Source organism: Brassica napus, chromosome C6 (genome assembly GCF_020379485.1).
Source record: "Brassica napus cultivar Da-Ae chromosome C6, Da-Ae, whole genome shotgun sequence".
NCBI lineage: Eukaryota > Viridiplantae > Streptophyta > Magnoliopsida > Brassicales > Brassicaceae > Brassica > Brassica napus.
This window is the reverse complement of record NC_063449.1, coordinates 27,382,976-27,407,756: the sequence shown is the minus strand read 5'-3', so window position 1 is coordinate 27,407,756 and position 24,781 is coordinate 27,382,976. Positions and strand designations below refer to the sequence as shown.

The 24,781-nt window shown below is 30.5% G+C and overlaps 1 long non-coding RNA gene across 1 annotated transcript; it reads right to left on the bottom strand.

The window, feature by feature from the left end:
- Positions 1-7,409: 7,409 nt before the first annotated feature.
- Positions 7,410-11,167, bottom strand: LOC111207013. Its single transcript, XR_002659205.2, has 5 exons — positions 9,431-11,167; positions 9,036-9,345; positions 7,911-8,946; positions 7,761-7,817; positions 7,410-7,658 (listed from the first exon to the last, which is right to left on the bottom strand). It is a non-coding gene; the product is annotated as an uncharacterized LOC111207013 (long non-coding RNA).
- Positions 11,168-24,781: the final 13,614 nt, after the last annotated feature.

The following is a 24,781-nucleotide window of genomic DNA, read 5'->3' as shown; positions in this document are numbered from 1 at the left end:
GCTACGAGTTTTCGGTTCTGCTTGCTATGTTCACAGGATGGTCAGGAGCAAAGATAAGTTTGCTGAACGTAGCCGTCTGTGTGTTTTTGTGGGTTATCCTTTCGGAAAGAAGGGGTACAAAGTTTTTGATCTCGACCGAAACGAGTTCCTTGTCTCGCGAGATGTTGTATTTCGTGAAGATGTGTTTCCTTACACCGACAAGTCTATTTCCCCACCTACACTAGGTCTTGGTGTTGATAGTTGTGATGAAGACTGGCAGTTTATTGTGTCATCGGAGGACAGGGGGAGTTCTTCAGTTCAAGTACCTTCGGAGCTAGTGGCAACTGATGCGCCTGGCTTGCCAGTGGATTCCACTCAAGTTGTCCCTGCAGAGCCAGTGGCTAAGGAAGTTGTTGAGGGCTTGGAAATTGTAGAGAGTCCGGTTGTTGTCACAGAGACACTTCCTGTTCCGGTTCAGACAGAGCAACTACAGCAGACTGACGCAGCGGTTGTGTCTGATCAGAATGTTGAGAATGCTCCAGCTCAGGTAACGGAAGAACTCGGTCGTGGTCACCGAAAACAGGTTCCATCTGTTCGTCTGAAAGATTATGTCGCTTACAACAGCGAAGTCGCGTTACCTGTGTTAAGTACCCCTCACGCTCCTCTTCCTTTTTCAACCGAGTCTTCGGTTCCGGTTCAAGGTAATTCACTGTATCCCTTGACTAATTTTGTCTCTGATGCTAACTTCTCACCTCAGCATCGTGTGTTTCTAGCTAATATCACTGCAGATTTCGAACCTCGTCACTTTAAGGAGGCAGCAGGTGTGAAAATATGGGACGATTCCATGGTTGTTGAGATTGTTGCGCTTGAGAAACAACACACGTGGGACATTTGTGATCTTCCTGCGGGTAAAACTGCCATCGACAGCCAGTGGGTCTATAAGAACAAGTACAACGCGGACGGTACTATAGAAAGGTGTAAGTCCCGAGTAGTGTTGTGTGGGAACAAACAGGTTGCTGGGGTTGACTATAACGAAACATTTGCGCCGGTGGTGAGAATGGCAACAGTTCGAACACTTCTTCGTATAGTTGCAGCAAATAAATGGGAAGTTTATCAGATGGATGTTAACAACGCCTTTCTCCATGGTGATCTTTAAGAGGAGGTGTACATGAAACTTCCTCCAGGTTTTCGTCACTCCCATCCCAACAAAGTGTGTCGCCTTCGCAAATCACTCTATGGCCTTAAACAGGCTCCGCGGTATTGGTTTAAGAAACTGTCTGATGCATTGTTGAAGTTTGGTTTCGTTCAAGCTTACGATGATTACTCCTTGCTTTCTTACAACAAAAAGGGCATCGAACTTCATGTTTTGATTTATGTGGATGACCTGGTCATTACGGGCAACAACTCTCACATGATCAAGAAGTTTAAAGAGTATCTGAGTAATTGTTTCTCTATGTAGGATCTTGGTAAGCTTAAGTATTTTTTGGGAATTGAAATCAGTAGAGGGCCTGAAGGTATCTTCTTGTCACAGCGAAAGTACGCTCTCGATATTGTCTCAGATACGGGTAATCTCGGTTCACGAACTGCTCCAACTCCACTCGAGCAAAATCATCAACTTGGGCGTGATAAGAGCCCTCTTCTCACTGATCCTACACCTTACCGTCGGCTCTTGGGTCGGTTGATATATCTTTCTCACACACGACCTGAGTTGAGCTATTCTATACACATTTTGGCACAGTTCATGCAGTCTCCGAGGGAAGCTCACTTAGAGGCTGCTACGCGGGTGGTGCGTTTCCTCAAGGGAACTCTTGGTCAAGGAGTAATGTTGAGCTCCTCGCCTGATTTGTCATTAACCATTTTCTGTGATGCCGACTGGTCTGGGTGTCCTCTCTCACGTCGCTCTCTCACTGCGTTTGTTGTTATGCTTGGAAACTCTCCGGTTGATTGGCAAACAAAGAAGCAAGATGTCGTGTCTCACTCTTCCGCTGAAGCCGAGTATCGTGCGATGGCAGGTGCTCTTCGTGAAGTGTTGTGGCTACCTAAGCTGTTGAAGGGATTGAATATCGGACAACCGCCCACTCGTTTTTACTGTGATAGCAAAGCTGCTATACATATTGCTTCGAATCATGTTTTCCATGAGCGTACTAAGCACATTGAGAATGATTGTCATGCAGTTCGTGATGCAGTTAAAGCTGGCTTCATTACTCTCTATCATATTCGTACTCATGATCAGGTAGCTGACATTCTGACCAAGGCGCTTGGGCGAGCTCAGTTCAATACCTTGTTGTCCAAGTTGGGCGTTCGTAATCCTCACGCTCGAACGTGAGGGGTCATATTACGGAAATATATCGTTAGAGATAATGATTGTATTTCCTAGTTATATATTGTTTGTGATATCTCTTCCATTGTGATAAGGATGAAGATATCTCGGTTTATTAGGGCTTTAGATACGTCTAGCCGACTTAATATGTTGTATATATACAGTTTGACATTGAACGTGAATAAACAATTCAGTTTGATATCCAATCTTACACTTCATGATGGTGTCACGACATCAACGGAAACACATTTCAAACTCATTGACAGACATGTCCGTGATGTTATCTTGGGCAGGAGGAACAGGAAGAATTTCTCAAACCTCATGCTCTGTTGGTTGAGACACGAATAGCTCTGTTTCTAACCTCAATCTAGGCTATCATTGTTTTTATATTTTTTGTCCCGGGAATATCCTAGCTGATCTAACTCTTTTGTAACAAATTACAAACTCTTATCATATTTTATGAAATTCAAAATTTGACAAAAAAAAAAAACGAGATTTTCGTAAAGAGTAAAGAGAAAAAAAAATTCTCTCTCCTTTTCCTCGTTGTTTTTAATTCAAAAAGTTCTTGACCAAAACTCATAATTTCTTTGAGTTAGAAACAAAAATCGGTTGCTACATTTATTTCCTGCAGCTGATAAAACTTGAACCTGCCACTTCTAAATTTAAGATAGCAGGCAGATTTGTTGTAGAGTATACGTACAGACTTCCACATGCATTGGACGTCGTCTTATCATAACTAGGTGCATAGTCCCCGCGCAAGCGCGGAGTCGGCTACATTATAGGTGTATTGTATAGTTTTGTTTAAGGGATTTTATTGTTTTTTGTCTATAATGTGATTGATGGGACTTTGGATATTACATAGGTTGATGAGTTTAATATAAGAATGAACGACGAATTCATATGTTGATATTTTTATATCTTATATGTTCAAAGTTGAGGGTGATGGAACTTGTTAGTGTTTACTTAGGTAGTTGTTTGTATATAAATCAAATAGTGCATGGAAAAAGATAATAAATTTGGATTTAAAATGTTGGAATTTCAAAATAAGTGGGCCTTGAATATGTGGTTTAGTCTAATACTGAAAAAACTGTTAGGAATTCAACTCCTTTTTTTCTCTATGTCGGGAATGTGGGCACTAATTTTCCGATTCATGTAGGTAAAATTGTTTATTAGTTTGTGAGATTGAAAAGCGTAGATTGATTTTAAGCATGATTAATGAGAGGTTTACTTGCATCAGCTTCGTCTGCCGTGGGTGTTGAGTTTCGTCGGCGCCAGATGTTAGACATGCAAGAGAGAAGATCTGAATATATGTTAATTTCGTGTTTTGTTTTTTCTTCTCTCGTGTTTTGTGGGTTCCACTCTTTGCTCAGGCTGTACAAAAGATGAAGTCTGGCCAGACCGTCTCACTTCTCTGAAGTATTCCCTTGATTAACCTCCCACCAACATCTATCTTCTGATTCTGTCTTGAAGTCGAGGAGCTTCCAGAAAAATTAGCTTCCATCTGCTGTTCCGCTTGGAATGGAGAGTTCCGAAATGCCGCATAAAAAACATATTGGCAAATAACTAATGATTGTCAACAACTATCACTATACTAAATAGAAAATAAATCAAGGTTTTTTGTTCTGCACAAATTAAAATCTTACAACAGGGTTGTCACGGTCTTTTTTCAGGAGCAAGATCTTTTTCTTCCCAGAAACCATAGTCAATGCAATTCTTGGGAGAGAGCTATCCATGACAGAGGCTAAAGTTGCGTAGATGAAAAAATAGATCAGAAACACAGTAGATTTTTTCAGATAAGGAAAATATGGAATAAGTTGTTGACTAATTACCATTTTCAGTTGTTGGTATGTCATTCCACTTGAATTTGCCTGATTGTAATCTTGCTTGGAGCTGCCAAATATGCTATGTTTACCAATTTCTAGGTTTGTGTTTGCAATCACTTGGAGCACCTAGCAACCTCAAAACGATCGACTTTCACAATGGAATCTGCTTTCAAAGATGGCATGTAATGATTAGCACGTCCGACGGGAGTAAACCCATGAATCACGGAATCTGCAAATAGTATTATTCAACAAAGAATCAGGAAATCAATTAAAACAATTATGTTAAATAAGTGTGATAGATCGAAGATTAACTTACCTTTTCATCGAGGAAAAGAACCGTGATTCCCACAAACTCCCTGTCTTTCTTGAAGTTCAGGGAATCCCAGAAGCGGAGGAAGCCAGAGGCTATGCTCTGACTACTAAGACCAAGACGGAGAGACTCGAAGGTTGAGTGACGGACGCCGGGACGCCGGTTTGACGAACTGGAGAGGCAGAGAGAAACATTTTCTAGAAGATGGTTAAAGCTAAGAGGAATCAATGAGTTTTGTGGAGATGCAGATTGGGTTCATCAAAGATGAAAATCATATATATATGGTTTACAGAGGGGCTACAAATCAGGAACATTTATGATCAAGCGATTTAAGATGGAGACATGAAGAGTTCAACGGTGAAAAAATAGATTACGAACATACACACGGCGCAACTCTGTAACTCAGACTTGTTTGAGACAATGATGAAAAAAACTCATATTAAACTACAACAATTTACAATATAGGAAAACCATAATTGTTGCAAACTTAAGCTTTTTTTCATATAACGTGATGAATCTCATTTAAAAATGAAATCCATAACACACTTGTAGGTCCGACCCTCAGAGGAAGCCGAAGAAGCAAGAGCTTCCGACCTTCATAAATATATATTAGGTTCGGCCATCAATATACAAAGGTATCAGTTAGCTTAGTGGTATAAATGTTGGTGTTTATATTTCAATAACCCGGGTTCGAGCTATGGGCTTGACACTTTTTCACACTTTTTAAAAGTGGAGCCAACAAAACGATGACGTGGCGCGCTGAGGAGTGAGCAAAAACTGATCTATTATAATATAGATTTGAAGTATTATATAAGAAGAAAAAATAAATTGTTATAAATACACATGGGAGTTCAACAAATAAATAAAACTTGGTAATTTTTTTGTTCAGAAAAAAAAGAAAGATTAGCAAGCACGAGGACCCTAAAGAGAACTGAAATGCCTTCGCAATAATTCAGCTTTTAGGAATGTGACGGTCTACTGTTAGTCTACATGCATCATTAATCTGATAAAAACATAAAAATATATACTTTTCTTAATTTATATTTATTTTAGAAGTTATAACCGATACCATTTTATTTTAGAAGTTATTTATAATAGTATTAGAGGAAATAATTGTCAGGACGAGGTACTCCAAGTGGCAGGAAGGGCCTGTGGTGACAACCGCCATCCCGGTTCGATTCCCTCCCCATGCGGAAACTACACTGCTTCTTCTGGACATCAAAGCGGTACTGGATTTGATCCAGCCCAGGTAAAGCCCTTCCGGGTGAAGTGGACCGCTGCCTGACCGGGCCCAGGGGAATGACCCGCGAAACGGGGAACCCCTGGATTATCAAAAAAAAAAAAAAAAAAAAATTTAAAGAGAAAAAGAGGAAGCAATTGCATTGGTGTAGCATCAATTGTCGACTTTCCCTCAAAACGGTAAAGATCATTGAATGTCCGAATCCCCACCGCAGATCCTGCTTCACTGTTCCTTTTCTTCTTCTCCAGTACTCTCTACCCAATATCCATTTATACTTCTATACTAGCACACGAACACAAATAGACTTTAGCAAATCGATGAACGATGGAAGAATGAACTATTTTTTTTTATAACTTAAGCTTAAATGGTCCAACAAAAAAAATCCTTCTCACATGAGTTATTCATCTTGTTGGGTAAACCAAATGTATGTTGTAAATTTCAGTTAATTAATTCTATTAAAGCTAAAGTACAAAACAATACTTATTTTTAACTGATTTCCTGCATTTTTCATTTATTTTAACTAATTTTATCATTTCATTTATTGTGTTTTCCAAATAATTACGGAAGTAAAAAAAATCGTACCTATTTTAAGTGTTTTATTATATTTTCTACAATTTTTAGTCTTCCAAAGTACTTTATTAATTATACTAGGGGCGGATCCCCGCGGTTGAGTTGAATATTTTTTTTACCATTTGTTGCGACAATTAGACTACTTGGATCGAATGCAAACTTTTTTGTAAACTTTTTGTCATAATTGCATGAATCATATCGTCTGAAACGAAGATATATTGTTAGGCCGTAAAAGATTTTAAATTTAACATAAGTTTAAGATAAATGCATAGTTTAAATGGACTTGGAGTTATAAAATCGGGCCATATATGTTCCTTTTCTCGGTGGTGAGGGAAATCGAATAACTGTTTATCTTTGACCAAAAAATAGGTGTTTCTTTTTCGAGCTTTTTAGTTGTCCGCTGTGAATTTGAAATGAAGGCGCCGTTCCTGTTGTAGAATTATTTTTGTTTTTTAGTAAAGAATCAATACATGAAGGTGTTTTTTATTGTAATTAAATGTTTATCTTGTTGCCTGGTATTGACGCAGATTAGGAATTGTTGGCGAAAGTCTCATCGTCTTCGTTTAAACCTGCAAAAGTGAGTTTTGTAAAGGAGAGTGTTTTTTGTCTTAATTTCGTTGAGGAGAAGAGAAGGAGAGATGGTGTATGCAGTCGTATATAATAAAAACCATGCATGTCCTTGCTAAAATAAAACTTATGGTTATTGTTTGTGCAATGTATTCATATAGACCATGATAATGTGAATACAGTTCAAGTTTAAACCTAGGAGACACCTTAATACTAAACGGACAAAGCCCACCTTATGTGCAGCTTGCTGCATGATTATGCAAATAAAAACAACAACTGATTCTTCATTTTAAGAAACATTTGGTGCCCAAAGTGGAGTGATGGTAGCTCAAGTTGAAGAATAAAGTGGAGTAAAACACTGGAACTTGAATATCCCACCAGTAAAAATCTACAGCCCTAAATCCCTCATGAGTCTTCCAATATGAGAGCTGTCTTGGTGCTGGCATCCCCGCTTACATAAGTGGCACATACTCGCGACTTCAGAGATGAAGTGGTGTTAACATAACTTTCTTTGAAGGTGGTTGAGGGACTCGTACATAAGTTGATTATGCACCAATGAGTCAAAATTGTATTTATTCATATGAGACAAACACTATACCATGATCTATAACCATTGTTTTCATGATGAAGAAGAATCTTTCTAAATCACTTACAATAGTTAGGCATATATTTATATGTGCACAAATTCAAATATCTTACAGAGATGTGTGTATGTGTGTATGTGCCCATAAGAAAGATATACATATATACTATTCTGGAGCAAATATGTTTAAGAGAAGTGTCCAGCTGTTACTCTAGAGTCTGGAGTTCCCTTGCGCAATTGATTCTAAATATTTTCCCACATAATGCCTGCAATGAATCAATATCATCCACACTATTGTTAATCCCCAATGTTAAGTAAGAAAATTAGAACATTATTTATACATGTTCACTACTAAAATGTATTAGTACCTTTGGTTCCTCTCCAAAAGATCAACCCTAGCCTTAAGCTTGCTATATTCCATTGACCTATTCGTTTGTGTATACACAATTAATTCTCAGTTTGTAAGACAGTTTGGTATTAAGATATGAACATACTTTGTGGGAATATGGAGCCTTTACCTGTTTCTCGGCGTATGATTGCCTCTCGCAGTGTTTTAGAAACATGGAAAATAGTCTTTTACCTGATTCATCTTGTTCATGTAAACATAAACCTTTTTTTAATGGAGATCATTTATAAAAATAACAAAGCAGTACGCAATATAGAGAAGAATATATAAGAACCACACCGTAAACTAAACAAAAAGTTTTAATTTCTAGATGCAAAAAGTCACCAGCAACCTGGAAAAAAAAAATCAAACTAGAGTACATAAATGATCGAGCAAAGCTATAAGAATCTGTTTGAATGTCCAACCTAAACTAAACCAAAAGAGTAACTTTTATAACGTATTGAACTGAAAGATACAGTCAGACCATAGCAAAAGGTTTCAACTATCTCTAGATTGTGGTGAAGGGAAGAGCTCAAAATTGAAGAGTAAGTAAAGAATAATGATATACCAAGTGGGAGAGAGAAATGATGGTTCCACGATTTCTAAGCTTTGAATAGTCTCTAGCTCCGCAAGAGAAGTCGTAGAAGAAGGAAAATAACATCTCAACGGCTCTGTCGCAGGAGGAAGACAATCCTCTTCTTTGGTCACCATTTGATACCTTAAACAAAGATCTTTGAGAGGAAAAGATTATAAAAGAAACACAAAAATAATGTTCATGGACTTGTAAGAAAGTGAAACTAAAGCAACTCCAACGTGAATAAAGATATATTCTTTTCTCTTTTCATTCTCTGGTTTTACACAGAGAAAATAATCAGGCTTTCACCAACTTGGAAGGTCACCAACAGATTCCTCGAGTGACCCAATAAATATAATTATTATCTAATTGTACAGTTTCAAGAACACACTATTCTCCAAAGAGATATGAATGAGAGAAACACTAAAGATTAAACTTGTCATATATTTAAAAAAGAAGACAAAGATGATCAAAAGGTTTGTTTCTTCTAACTTTCTTACGCCTCAGCTTCAGCAACTTTCTCTGTCTCTCTCGCTCTTCTTCTTCTGCGATCAGCTTTGCTTCCATTTCATCTTCATCCCTTGCGATTCTCGCACTGCCGTTATCAAATAAACACAAACCGTTGACCAATATATATAAGAAGAAACAAATGATTGAAACTCATGATCAAGATATTGATGTTACCTTCGTCTCTCTTCCTTCATGATATCGTCAAAGCAGGCTTCCAGGTCTCGGTTATCATAGCCATGTCCAACATAACGATCAGTACTGACATTAAAACAATACAAAACTCATAAGTTCAGGAGAAAAAAACTAATGAAAATGTAATGGGTGTGAGCGTAGGAGAAAAGTTAGAAGCAGTGCTTGAACATTTGTCTAATCATGCTCAATGCTTTAGCATCCTCTGACATTGTTGCAGGCTTCTTCTTCTTCAGCGGCCTCCAATCATCTACATCAGGTTGTGGAGGTCTATTGGGCGCTGTTTACTCATCATCTGCGAAAGTTAGTTCATAGATTAGTGTCTTTGCTAGTTTTTTTGTTCTTGTCTAAAAAGGAGATGAGAGAAAAAATCATGATACCTGGTGTTTTGAGGTAGACGTTGATTGTTTTGGGATCATTCGGGATGGAATTCATCAAATGGTTAACGCAGATCAGCAACTCGATAGATCTCTTTGGGCTTCGTAGGAAGGAAATTGCAGAAAAAATCAATCATGCTTGTTCGTCGAGGATGAGCAGCTCCCTCTCCAATTGAAGATAGAAGATAAACTGAGAGCGTCTGTGAAGATCCATCCGGCTATCAACCTTCTCCAATTTATAGGGGTTGAAGTGAATTTTTCTGTTTCATTGTATCACAAGGGAGAAGGAGAGTTTAAGATCGTAAATGGCTTTAATGAAAAAAAAACATTTATTGTAAAATTTAAGAGGTATACGTTGAATACAGTGAAAAGAATTTAATAGATATGAAAAGAGTTGGAAGGTAATGAGTTGATTAAGACTCGTTTTTTCACAGGATTAGGAAAATCAGCAGGGCTGGTGAGATTGAAGGGTCGAAGAAGAAGAAACCTCTGAAAACCTAATCGTTACTCGTTTAACGAATAAAAAATGACACATTTTCCTCGACAAAAACATAAAACGTCAGACCTTTTTTTCAAAATAGGCCATATAACTAAACATTGGCCAAATGGCCTTACACCCGACTTGGGCTTTTTATGGAACTTAAACCGAAATCATACGTGTACAGAGTAAACTCTCCTATCATAAATATATATTAGTTTCGGCCATCAATGTACAAAGTATCCTTTAGTTTAGTGGTATAAATGGTGGTGTTTATATCTCAATAACCCGGGTTTGAGCCACAATCTTGACATTTTTTCACACTTTTTAAAAGTGGGACCCACAGACCGCTGACGTGTCGCCTCATGAATGATGCAACTGCCTCATTATATTATAGATTATATTATAGATTTACCATAATAATTTGACATCATTTGTTTTACGTCTTAACCATAATAATTTCACATCTTTAAATGAAATTGTTCATTAGTGACAAAATTTTAAATCGGTTAACAAAGAATTTTATATTTCTTTACATAATCAGTTAAACATGGGCATTCAAATACACGTTCAGATTCATATCAGTTTTTGAATATCGTGTTTTTGGATTTTAAAATAAAACTATGTTCGGATATTATAAAATTTTGAATGGGATTCGAGTCGGAGTCTTCTGAATCTAAATAGGTTTGTAGGAACGTAAAAATATTCAAACAACCTATATCTGTATGCTTAAAATGCCAATAAATAATTTATAAAAATTTAAAAACCAACATCCGCGCTCAAGCTCTAGTTGATATTATATATGTTCTAGAGTCGGATATGGAGCTACATTACTACATATCGATCGTAGTCGAGACTAATATTTTGATTTACAATCTAATTCTCACACCAAAACGACAAAACCCTTCAATCTTAGATATACGAGTCGGATATGGAGCTACATTCACCAGTTCCATGAGTACTAATTTTAGATGGAACTTTTCATAAATGGTGTCTAAGATTTTTCTGATACTTATGCAACTCAAAAGAGTTATAGAAAATTCCCCACTAAAGTGTTAATGAATCCATCTAAACCTCAACCCCTCAAAATTTTAACTTAAAAATGATTATATAGTATTGAAGGCAGTAAAGATTTTTACAATTATATATAGTTGTAAAATTTAAAAAAAAAAGTCAGCAAAAATACAGTTATATACAAAGATAGAGAGCTTTAACAATTCGATTATAAGAATATATAATCGCCATCAATCGATGAAAGTGTTTTGAAACCGGGCCAAACCGACTGGTCCGCCTATGACTAGTTGAAAAAGCAGAGTTCTGTTTGGTTTAAACATGTATTTGAACAAAACTGGTAAAACCGCTAAAAACTGGTAAAACCAACTAAAAATCGGTAAAACCAATGACCTGTTAACATGAAAACTCGATTCTAAAAAATCAACATATAATTAATGTATTTTCAATTTTATTAAAATTTAATACTTCATAATTAATGTTTGCCTTTAAGAAGTCAATTTCCTAGGTGTATTATTTAAGAATTTAGTTTCTGTCACACTCACGTTAGTTCTTACGATGGTTAATTACAAACACACCATTAATGAATTAAAAACATTACATATAATTATAATTATTAAAATTGATCTTCCTTTTTATTTAATAATTTATGTTAATTAGAAGTTTCTTATTTAGTTATTTTCCAAATTAAATATACAACTAAAATATTTATAAATTTTAAAAGGAATTTTAAAGAAGAAAATATATGTAATGTGATTTCATAAAAATGAAAGTTAACAAAAATAATCTTCACATTAAGAAAAATAATAGTTCCTTTAAAAAATAATCTTAAATAACATAGAATATATTTTCGAATTAATAAAAATATTTTCCTTATATCTATTATTTTCTTAAATAATTACAGAGTTTTTTTAAAACAACTTAAAACAAAGATATCTTTAGTTGAATAATAATATTTTTTAATTAGTATTATTAATATGTTTATTAATTTTTCTATACTCTTTAGTTGCTAAAGATATTTTATAATTACAGAAGACTAAAAATTGTCTGTTAAACATTTTACTTATATAACATGATTTCTCAAAAATGGTATTTATTTTTAAAATGTAAATAATATTCTTATTAAAACTGATTTTACCACAAGCATATTTGATCAAATAATTAAAATATATTTTTAGCATAATTATAGGTTTTTAGTGAAATATTATATTTTTCCACAATTAAAATTTTTACTTTGACTTAATATTTAGTTTGAATTTTTCTTCTTTATATTGGTACAATCCAATATAAACATAATAAAAATAAATAAGAAAATTTAAATTATTATGTTTAAGATTAAAGTAATTTCCATTTTACCTTTTATAAATTTAATGTATAACATTACTTAGAACTTACAAAATATTTTAATTATTGTAAATATTGATATGAATTCATGAGATTTCAAAATTGTATTAGTTATTTTATTTTATGCAACTTTCTACCGATTATCACTTTTATTTTTTAATATTTCTTAGAAAATCAACTGTATCAAATTATTATAATTATTACAAAAATATACTTATACATCTAAGATGAAAAAGTGAACTAGTGCGATAAATAAAACCAATATGATTTGGCTTAATAAGAATAAAAAAATTAATTATACTTAATTCAAAGATATATATGTCACTCTATAAACCCACAAAATGATTAACATGACTAATTGAGTTTTTTTATATCCAAAATCAAAGGTAAAATAAAAAATATTATTTTATAGTAATTTTTTTATTTATTTTTATAATAGACTACAATGTGCTAAAAACCATACTAATAAATAAAAATAAAATATTATCTAATTGTTACCATTTTTTATTTTCTAAAATATATGTGCATGAAATTTCAAAATATTATCATTATATTTATTTATGTAATTTGGAATCGATAAGCACTTTAATTTATTTTATGTTTGATCTTCAAAACAATATATATTTATATATATATATATAATATTATATATAATCTTATTAAAATATATTTACATATTTAAGAGAACAACCATTCTAAATATAAATGACAAAATTAATCAAAGTTAGTAAAAATCGAACATATTTAGTACAAAAAAATATTATGGTTGAATTCGGAGAAGTTACAAATATCCAATATACTCAAGAGATTATCAAACCGACTAGATAATACATATCCAAAATCACATGTCCAATTAAAATAATATAATTTTATTGATATAAAGTATGCATATAAATTATAAAATAGTTTAAAATTGAAATTAAACAATCAATCAATTATCATAATAAATTTACTTAATAAATATTTATATTCGTGCATGAGCACATGAGAATCATCAAGTATTAGTTAAACACATGAACAAGTTGTATTAAAACTATTAGGTAGCATAATAAATTCATACATCATGTAAAATAATATTTTTTCTATTCCTCAAAGAATATAATTTTGAAATTATATCTTGTTTAGAAAAAATGTTATTATACATTTTCAAAGTAACTTTACATAGTTAATCATTTATTTGCTTTTTGAATAATCAATAGTTTTTATTTAAATTCTTTTTAGTTAATTAAGATAAAAATATTTTTGTATATTTTATAATTTTTAATATGTATAAAATATGCCAAGATGACAATTTTTGTGAAACCGGTGCAGTATATAGCTTTTTAAACGTGTTGGTTTGTTGTTCGACTTTGAAAGGATTCACATTTAACAAAATGAAAATTTAAAGTTTCAAAAAGAAAATAAAGGAAAACTTTTTGGTGCTTTCTTTTAGGTTAAGTATTCTTAAATGGTAATGAATATTTAATTTTAAATTTATCTTTACTTGGTAATATGTTTTTTAGTCGACTGAAAAATGTGGTTTACAACGTAACCGTCAGTTTATCTCACACAAGGATTATGGAAATACGTCATTGCAGAGCATATAGTAATGATGGATAATCTTACTATATATGTAATTTAGAAACAATTGCCATGTTTGTTTGCATATAGCAGCAACCTCCAACATCATGCGATCAATCATAGATTTGTAATATATTGTTCATTTTGCTGTCGCATGATTGATTGGACAATCATGTCACAAATCGCATATTATTATTAGTTTTGATGAGGCACGATTCATTGAATAACCAGTCGTGATTTTAAATCGTTGAAAAAATTAATGAATAAAAATAAGGGACAATGTGTTGAATATACCCAATTAAGATCTAAATTAGCTGGATGCACATGATTATGGATAACTCAAAAAAGAGTAATTTTTTGACACTGTGCGGACGAAAATACCCTCGTGCTTTATCGAAAACATGTAACTCTAGATCTATCAGCTAAATATTTACATAGCAGGTAACAATCTACATACCAACTAACATATCAGCTAATAATTTCAGTATCAGCTAACAATCTATGTATCCAACAAATGTATCGACTAACAAATCATATATCAGTTAATGAAACTATTAACAATTAATTAGTTATCTATCAAATAGCCCCAAATCTATTTGTAACAGCTAACACTCCATGTATCGATTAAGAATCCACTAAAATCTAAATAATAGCAATTAATTAATAAAATACCTACTAACGTATATATTATCTAAATTGTGATTCGAAATTGGAAACACTGGAATTTAGATGAAATAATAAGATTAGCATTATGGGTGTCAAAAGAATCAGAATAAAAAAAGTAAAGATTTGTATTGAATTAGAAAATGATTTGAAGAACATGTACGAGAGATAAAGAGATTAGAACAAAAAAAAGGAGAAGAGAGAGATCTAGAGGTAAGGTAAATGTATTATAGTCATAAAAAATATTAAAAAAAACAAAGGTATATGGTAAATTATATGACAAATTATATGATTTTTTTGGTGTATCCACACCGGTTACTCTAAAAATAAATTTTTGTGCGATATTGGATTCGTCGTAGCTCGCAAGACCCTACGTCAACGAAACAAACAACATTTATTTGCAAGTTGAAAGTTATACTCGCAGTTTGCAAATTACATATTCTACGACAACAAAATAAATAAATATTTGATGGCTTGTGGCAAAGGCAGGTCGCTGCGACATACAAAATCATTCTTAAATTTGACAAATATTGGATGATAGTAGGCAAAACTCACTTTGAGCAGAATTCAACACAGTAAGACTTCGGGCTTTCTACCTGATGCTGGGCTCTCCCAAAACCACGTCGATATTTGCTTTCATTTTTTACATATAAATTTTATTTTTAATCATTAGTGGTATATATTTTTAATATTAAGCATATTTTAAAATGTTTATATGACTTTCTCTAATACCGTGATGCAATATTTTATATGTTTTCCATCCAATTAATTATTCAAACCGTCATATGTATTTGTAGCTTCTTATTGTATACTTATTTCACTGGATTTGCGTTTAATTATTAGACGAATTAATATATACGATGTTCAATAAAAATAGAAAATTGTTTTTTATCTAACTGATAAATTATTTAAATATCCTATCTAAAATTATAAGTAATAAAATAAATATCTTATAATTTTAGTAATTTATTTGTATTTCATGATAGTTTTATAATATTCATATACATCTTATCTATTTTAATCATTTAGAGTTAGTTATTTGTGTATACGATAAAATGAACTATTGAATATAAAACAGATGACATTGATATGTGTTTGTAATACTGTACGTTAGATTTGAAAATATATTAGTAAAATATATCTTTTCTATAATTATATGTAATTGAATTCAAACATTACAAATGAAAAATGGGCCTTACATAAATATACAAGTCATCTATTCTATCCTTTTTTATTATTTGAGGAACATTGTATATAAATAACTTTTCATTCATGTGTTTATTACATGTGTGTCATTTCCTACGCGTCAGCACCACAAGCTCTTTCACCTCATATATTCAAAAACTCTTTCTTAACTAGACTAATTGCAAAATTTTCCATTGAACATTACATTAAAAACTGGGTATATACTATAAGCTTATTGACTAACAAAACAAACAAACCCGCGCCATGTTTGCTACGCTTCAATTACAAACGGTTGGATCTTTAAATACGCAGAGATTTTATTGCCATAACCTGAGATTCTTCATAATGATCGATTTCGTTATATAGCCTGACTTAAATATTAATGTCTTTCTATATAGCTAGACTACATAAAATCCATTGTCTACGTATGTATCTACATATCTACTTATATATATGTTGCTGCAACTCTTCTCCATATTAGATAAAGATACCAATCACAATCGCAATGTTCAAGAATTACTACATAATGGAAAAATGTAATAGATATATACGTACACTATTTTTTAAATGACATAAAACGACCCAATATATTATATTTTAAGAGCTAATAATAGTTTCAAATCTCCTCCATTGCATGTTAACCATGTTTATTGTTTCCATAATTATCAATTTAATTGTAGTCGACGATCATTTTATGATAGTTTAGATTCAAGGCAACACAATTTAATACATTACCATTTCGATTTTTCCCATAATATATTATTCAAATTTGAATTGTCAATCACAAGATCAAATAAATTATTGTCAATGGCAATGGCAATGTTAGCGTGATATAGGAAACAAAATTGACATGAAAAGAGGAGTTTCCTATATAAGGGATTTAACGGATATTGCATCGTTGTTATTTGAATACGGTTTCAACACGTCAAAGTTATTACAAATACATGATTGTCCATCGTTGATTTATACATATTTTTTGCAACGGAGGATATTTTTACATTAAATTTGCGTGACCATATCATATATTGCTTTTAAAAAATATATATAACAGATTTATGAAGTGAACAATATTTAATTCAATACTCTTTTTCAAAATACTGTGACAGATATTCGTTGAAGAGATCGTTTGATTTTGTGACAGACTAAGTGCAACCATTTTACATCAGATTCGAAAAAATAATTCTCAAACATGTAATATATTGCTTTAAAAATATTTATAACAAAGCTATGAAGTGAACAATATATTAAACTAAGAATTCTTTAAAATCAATTTGTTTTTTTAATATTTTAATACTTCGAAGATCATGATCAAATTATGAAATTATGCATAAATCTATGAAATATTTCGACCAATCATAAAACTATGCAATATTTGAAACTACATATATGTTCAAAATTATTAATCTTGGTTAGAAAAACAATTAAGATCGACAGTAATTTAGGAAAATACATTACATTTCTGTAAACAATTCATAATATTTGATTATGTCTTTCTTTCGATGATTAATTATCATTTCCGTAAACAATGCATAATTGATACAATCAAATTATTAATTATCAAAATCATCAGAAGAAAATCAAGGATTTGACCAGTTTAGATTTTACAAACGTATCAATCAGATCTTAAATTTTGGAGTCAAGTGTGGAATCAATTCATAATTGATTTTCTTCCGATGATTTTGAAAATCAAGTCAATATTTTTCCCTTGGCCTACAAACAGTTAAATGCTTAGATTGACAAGGTTTACTTCCTCAGATTTCCTTATTTTATACGTCCCAAATTTAAGCTATTTCTATATGGTTTGAATTAATTCCTTATTTATGGTATAAATATTTGTAATTTATAAGCTATAGGGAATGTGAATATTTGGTCATATACTACAAACATATTAATGCCATCGGCTAACTTTATTTCCTCAGATTTCCTTATTTTACAAATTAAATTTATTTGGGATTACCTAAGAATATGGATACTGAATATTCTCTTTCGCCATAATGCAAACCTTGATGTACAATACTATTTATCAAGTTTATAATCAATTCATAATCTTCACTAAATGAATTTTTAAAACCATCAAGTAATTTACCTCAATTATAGTCGTTGAGAAACACGTTTCCATATACGATTCAAGATCCAAATTTTACCTAATTTGAGAGCTGCATTTTTTAAAACAACATGTGAAAAGACCAGTTTTAAAGTAAATTGTACGGCAAGTATAGAAATATTAATTAGTAAATATTTGCTACTATAATTTTGGCTATTTTTTTTCATCATTAAAACTCTATATAAATACGCAGTGTCTGCAACACAACTCCTCACCACATCACTCTTTCTGAATCATCATTAACAAAACTAGAAGTACACCAATGGCGGACTTTATAGGATTGTAAACGAAGAGTTTTGAAGATACTTTTCACAGCAGTCGTAGTTTTCTTAGTTTATTTATTTATTTTGTTTCCTTATTATATAGGATATGCTTTCACATTTTATTTTATTTTATCGCCTATGTTTCGTTTTATTTTTATTTCATAATTAATTTTATATAAGTTTTTGTTTACTCTTATAGATTCATTTTCACGAACTATACTTCAATCACACAAAACAAATAACATAAGTTTTAAAAAACTTTGAAGCTTACTTTATTTACATATCCACAATTTCGTTGAATCCCTTAACATAAATAACATGTAATATTTGTGTCTATGACTTTTACATTTCTAATATCTATATATTCAAACTTATAATTTCTTTAAGTTTTCTTACCCCGCGCAGGACGCGGATGATCACCTAGTATTCTATTAAAATAGAAGTACACTATAAAATTAACATTTTGTTCATGTGTTTATTACATAAAATGCCACTAAAATTAATTTACTTCTTAAGGTCTTCATTAATGGTCATGTGGTCTTTTTCTCACCCTTAATAGATCATACATGTTAACAAGTCATTATTTCTATTTTAATAGGTAAGATGCATACAAATTAATCATATATGAATGTTTTTATAATTTATCTTATTAACATAAAATATTATTAAACAAAATAAATTCAACCTATAAAAGTGATATATTACATAATTGATCATAGATATTAAATATGATTAAAAATGTATTTAAAATACTGAGAACATTATTTATTTTACAGCGAAATATTTTCTTTAAACATACAAAACTGAAAGGAGTATTTGTATATATAGAGAAGGAAATAAGCCATCACCCACCCCGCCTTGTGTGCTTTGGCTTTATTTTGGATGTGATATTTTATGTATATATATGGCTCATGTCATCATTAATTCTGTATAGAACATTTATATTGCATGTGATGTTTCTTATTTAAAACAGTTCTATCGATACTACGACTGAAGGTTTAAATAGTGATTCTGCTTGCTGAGGTTAAAATGGTTGAACCACAATAAATACTTATGCAATCATGAGCTTTATATAAGGGAAAATTGTAAAAGAAAAAAAAAGGAAAATTGTAAAAAAAAAAAAAGACATTCTCAAACTTTTGATATTTTTGGTTATTTTAGACAGATTTTGCTCTTTTGCAATGCGGAAAATAGTAAACTAAAATTTAAAAATATAAAAATATGAAAACTATTAGAAACATAATTACGTATGATTATTTATATGTTTAAAATTCTTTTAAAAAAATAGTATAATCATACTTTATCTTATGTTCTAGATGGGGATATAATACTCATTATAGTCATCTACTTAATGTAGAAATCATATAATAAGTATTATATATATGTATCTTATGTTCTATATGGTTTAAACATGTATTTGAACAAAACTGGTAAAACCGCTAAAAACTGGTAAAACCAACTAAAAATCGGTAAAACCAATGACCTGTTAACATGAAAACTCGATTCTAAAAAATCAACATATAATTAATGTATTTTCAATTTTATTAAAATTTAATACTTCATAATTAATGTTTGCCTTTAAGAAGTCAATTTCCTAGGTGTATTATTTAAGAATTTAGTTTCTGTCACACTCACGTTAGTTCTTACGATGGTTAATTACAAACACACCATTAATGAATTAAAAATATTACATATAATTATAATTATTAAAATTGATCTTCTTTTTTATTTAATAATTTATGTTAATTAGAAGTTTCTTATTTAGTTATTTTCCAAATTAAATATACAACTAAAATATTTATAAATTTTAAAAGGAATTTTAAAGAAGAAAATATATGTAATGTGATTTCATAAAAATGAAAGTTAACAAAAAGAATCTTCACATTAAGAAAAATAATAGTTCCTTTAAAAAATAATCTTAAATAACATAGAATATATTTTCGAATTAATAAAAATATTTTCCTTATATCTATTATTTTCTTAAATAATTACAAAGTTTTTTTAAAACAACTTAAAACAAAGATATCTTTAGTTGAATAATAATATTTTTTTAATTAGTATTATTAATATGTTTATTAATTTTTCTATACTCTTTAGTTGCTAAAGATATTTTATAATTACAGAAGACTAAAAATTGTCTGTTAAACATTTTACTTATATAACATGATTTCTCAAAAATGGTATTTATTTTTAAAATGTAAATAATATTCTTATTAAAACTGATTTTACCACAAGCATATTTGATCAAATAATTAAAATATATTTTTAGCATAATTATAGGTTTTTAGTGAAATATTATATTTTTCCACAATTAAAATTTTTACTTTGACTTAATATTTAGTTTGAATTTTTCTTCTTTATATTGGTACAATCCAATATAAACATAATAAAAATAAATAAGAAAATTTAAATTATTATGTTTAAGATTAAAGTAATTTCCATTTTACCTTTTATAAATTTAATGTATAACATTACTTAGAACTTACAAAATATTTTAATTATTGTAAATATTGATATGAATTCATGAGATTTCAAAATTGTATTAGTTATTTTATTTTATGCAACTTTCTACCGATTATCACTTTTATTTTTTAATATTTCTTAGAAAATCAACTGTATCAAATTATTATAATTATTACAAAAATATACTTATACATCTAAGATGAAAAAGTGAACTAGTGCGATAACTAAAACCAATATGATTTGGCTTAATAAGAATAAAAAAATTAATTATACTTAATTCAAAGATATATATGTCACTCTATAAACCCACAAAATGATTAACATGACTAATTGAGTTTTTTTATATCCAAAATCAAAGGTAAAATAAAAAATATTATTTTATAGTAATTTTTTTATTTATTTTTATAATAGACTACAATGTGCTAAAAACCATACTAATAAATAAAAATAAAATATTATCTAATTGTTACCATTTTTTATTTTCTAAAATATATGTGCATGAAATTTCAAAATATTATCATTATATTTATTTATGTAATTTGGAATCGATAAGCACTTTAATTTATTTTATGTTTGATCTTCAAAACAATATATATTTATATATATATATATAATATTATATATAATCTTATTAAAATATATTTACATATTTAAGAGAACAACCATTCTAAATATAAATGACAAAATTAATCAAAGTTAGTAAAAATCGAACATATTTAGTACAAAAAAATATTATGGTTGAATTCGGAGAAGTTACAAATATCCAATATACTCAAGAGATTATCAAACCGACTAGATAATACATATCCAAAATCACATGTCCAATTAAAATAATATAATTTTATTGATATAAAGTATGCATATAAATTATAAAATAGTTTAAAATTGAAATTAAACAATCAATCAATTATCATAATAAATTTACTTAATAAATATTTATATTCGTGCATGAGCACATGAGAATCATCAAGTATTAGTTAAACACATGAACAAGTTGTATTAAAACTATTAGGTAGCATAATAAATTCATACATCATGTAAAATAATATTTTTTCTATTCCTCAAAGAATATAATTTTGAAATTATATCTTGTTTAGAAAAAATGTTATTATACATTTTCAAAGTAACTTTACATAGTTAATCATTTATTTGCTTTTTGAATAATCAATAGTTTTTATTTAAATTCTTTTTAGTTAATTAAGATAAAAATATTTTTGTATATTTTATAATTTTTAATATGTATAAAATATGCCAAGATGACAATTTTTGTGAAACCGGTGCAGTATATAGCTTTTTAAACGTGTTGGTTTGTTGTTCGACTTTGAAAGGATTCACATTTAACAAAATGAAAATTTGAAGTTTCAAAAAGAAAATAAAGGAAAACTTTTTGGTGCTTTCTTTTAGGTTAAGTATTCTTAAATGGTAATGAATATTTAATTTTAAATTTATCTTTACTTGGTAATATGTTTTTTAGTCGACTGAAAAATGTGGTTTACAACGTAACCGTCAGTTTATCTCACACAAGGATTATGGAAATACGTCATTGCAGAGCATATAGTAATGATGGATAATCTTACTATATATGTAATTTAGAAACAATTGCCATGTTTGTTTGCATATCGCAGCAACCTCCAACATCATGCGATCAATCATAGATTTGTAATATATTGTTCATTTTGCTGTCGCATGATTGATTGGACAATCATGTCACAAATCGCATATTATTATTAGTTTTGATGAGGCACGATTCATTGAATAACCAGTCGTGATTTTAAATCGTTGAAAAAATTAATGAATAAAAATAAGGGACAATGTGTTGAATATACCCAATTAAGATCTAAATTAGCTGGATGCACATGATTATGGATAACTCAAAAAAGAGTAATTTTTTGACACTGTGCGGACGAAAATACCCTCGTGCTTTATCGAAAACATGTAACTCTAGATCTATCAGCTAAATATTTACATAGCAGGTAACAATCTACATACCAACTAACATATCAGCTAATAATTTCAGTATCAGCTAACAATCTATGTATCCAACAAATGTATCGACTAACAAATCATATATCAGTTAATGAAACTATTAACAATTAATTAGTTATCTATCAAATAGCCCCAAATCTATTTGTAACAGCTAACACTCCATGTATCGATTAAGAATCCACTAAAATCTAAATAATAGCAATTAATTAATAAAATACCTACTAACGTATATATTATCTAAATTGTGATTCGAAATTGGAAACACTGGAATTTAGATGAAATAATAAGATTAGCATTATGGGTGTCAAAAGAATCAGAATAAAAAAAGTAAAGATTTGTATTGAATTAGAAAATGATTTGAAGAACATGTACGAGAGATAAAGAGATTAGAACAAAAAAAAGGAGAAGAGAGAGATCTAGAGGTAAGGTAAATGTATTATAGTCATAAAAAATATTAAAAAAAACAAAAGTATATGGTAAATTATATGACAAATTATATGATTTTTTTGGTGTATCCACACCGGTTACTCTAAAAATAAATTTTTGTGCGATATTGGATTCGTCGTAGCTCGCAAGACCCTACGTCAACGAAACAAACAACATTTATTTGCAAGTTGAAAGTTATACTCGCAGTTTGCAAATTACATATTCTACGACAACAAAATAAATAAATATTTGATGGCTTGTGGCAAAGGCAGGTCGCTGCGACATACAAAATCATTCTTAAATGGGCTTTTTGCAAAAGTGACTCAAAACTTGGAGTCAAACAGAAAACTAACCTTTTCTTTTGACTCCTTTTTTTTTTGAGATTTTAACCCCACACCTGCATTTTATCTACGAAAATGCCATTAACATTTTGTTTTTTTTTTTTTCGAAAATGGCTTCTTTACTGTCTCAACCTCATCTTCTTAAAGTATTTACAATATTGCCACTGCAATGAATAGTGGCAACAACCTTGTACGAACTGTTTGGAGCTTTTAATGCCCTTTAATGCACGTAAATCTCTTTACACTCTCTCTGTTTCAATTGTTATGAACTAAAAACAACATTTCTTTCACTTTCTCTCTATATTCATCCAAAAAACTCAAGCTTTTGATTCAAAATATGGGCTATGGTTGACAGAGCCATATTTCTTTCGTTTTTACTTACGGTTGCTTTCGTTTGAGGTTCTGGGTGGTTGGAGAAGACCCTGTGTGCAAACGAAGTCATCTCACCTAGTTTAAGGTACGAATTTGAATTTTTTTTCAAGATCTGTTCGCGTAGAAGACTTACTAGTAAGTCATCTGTATGTAGAAGACTTACTGATGAGTCTTCTGGTCAAACGGACGACTTAAATTAAGTCGTCCAGCTTTGTTTGTTAAAAAAAACACTCCAGACGACTTATATATACGTCGTCTACGAGAAACGGGCTAGTTTTGCATTTGACCGAATCGTGTCAGATCTTTGACTATTTCTGGACGACTTATAATTCAGTCGTCTCTGGGAAAGTTAAAATTTTAATATTTTATGAAAACTTGACGACTTACGTGTAAGTCGTCCTAGGTTAGTTTTGTAATTGAAAAATAAAACTTCATAATTTAACTTTAACCAGACGACTTAATATAAAGTCGTCCCTCCAGAAGACTTAATTTAAAGTCGTCCGGGGAAAGCAAAGTCGTCCAGAATTTTTCCCAATTTTCTGGTCAAACCTTGCTTATCCCGGACGACCTTAAATTAAGTCGTTTAGCTGGACGACTTTCATCTAAGTCGTCTGGAGAAAGTTAAATTTCAAGTTTTATTTTTCAATTACAAAACTAACCTTAGGACGACTTACACGTAAGTCGTCAAGTTTTCATAAAATATTGAAATTTTAACTTTCCCAGAGACGACTGAATTATAAGTCGTCCAGAAATAGTCAAAGATCTGACACGATTCGGTCAAATGCAAAACTAGCCCGTTTCTCGTAGACGACCTATATATAAGTCGTCTGAAGTTTTTTTTTTTAACAAACAAAGCCGGACGACTTAGAATTAAGTCGTCCCTTTTAATTTTCAATTGCAAAAGTGACCTCTTTAGACGACTTACCTTTAAGTCTTCTAGACGACTTAATGCTAAGTCGTCTGCGGCAATGTTTATTGAACTTCTTCATTTTCTCTATGTTTACTAATGTATTTTATTTTGAATATTTGCAGATGATTTTTCAGTTACATGCAGTGTATGGACAATGTACACAACCAGTTGACTAGTTGTCCAGACGACCTAAATTTAAGTCGTCCCGTCTTGATTACCCGTCCAGACGACTAAATATTTAGTCGTCC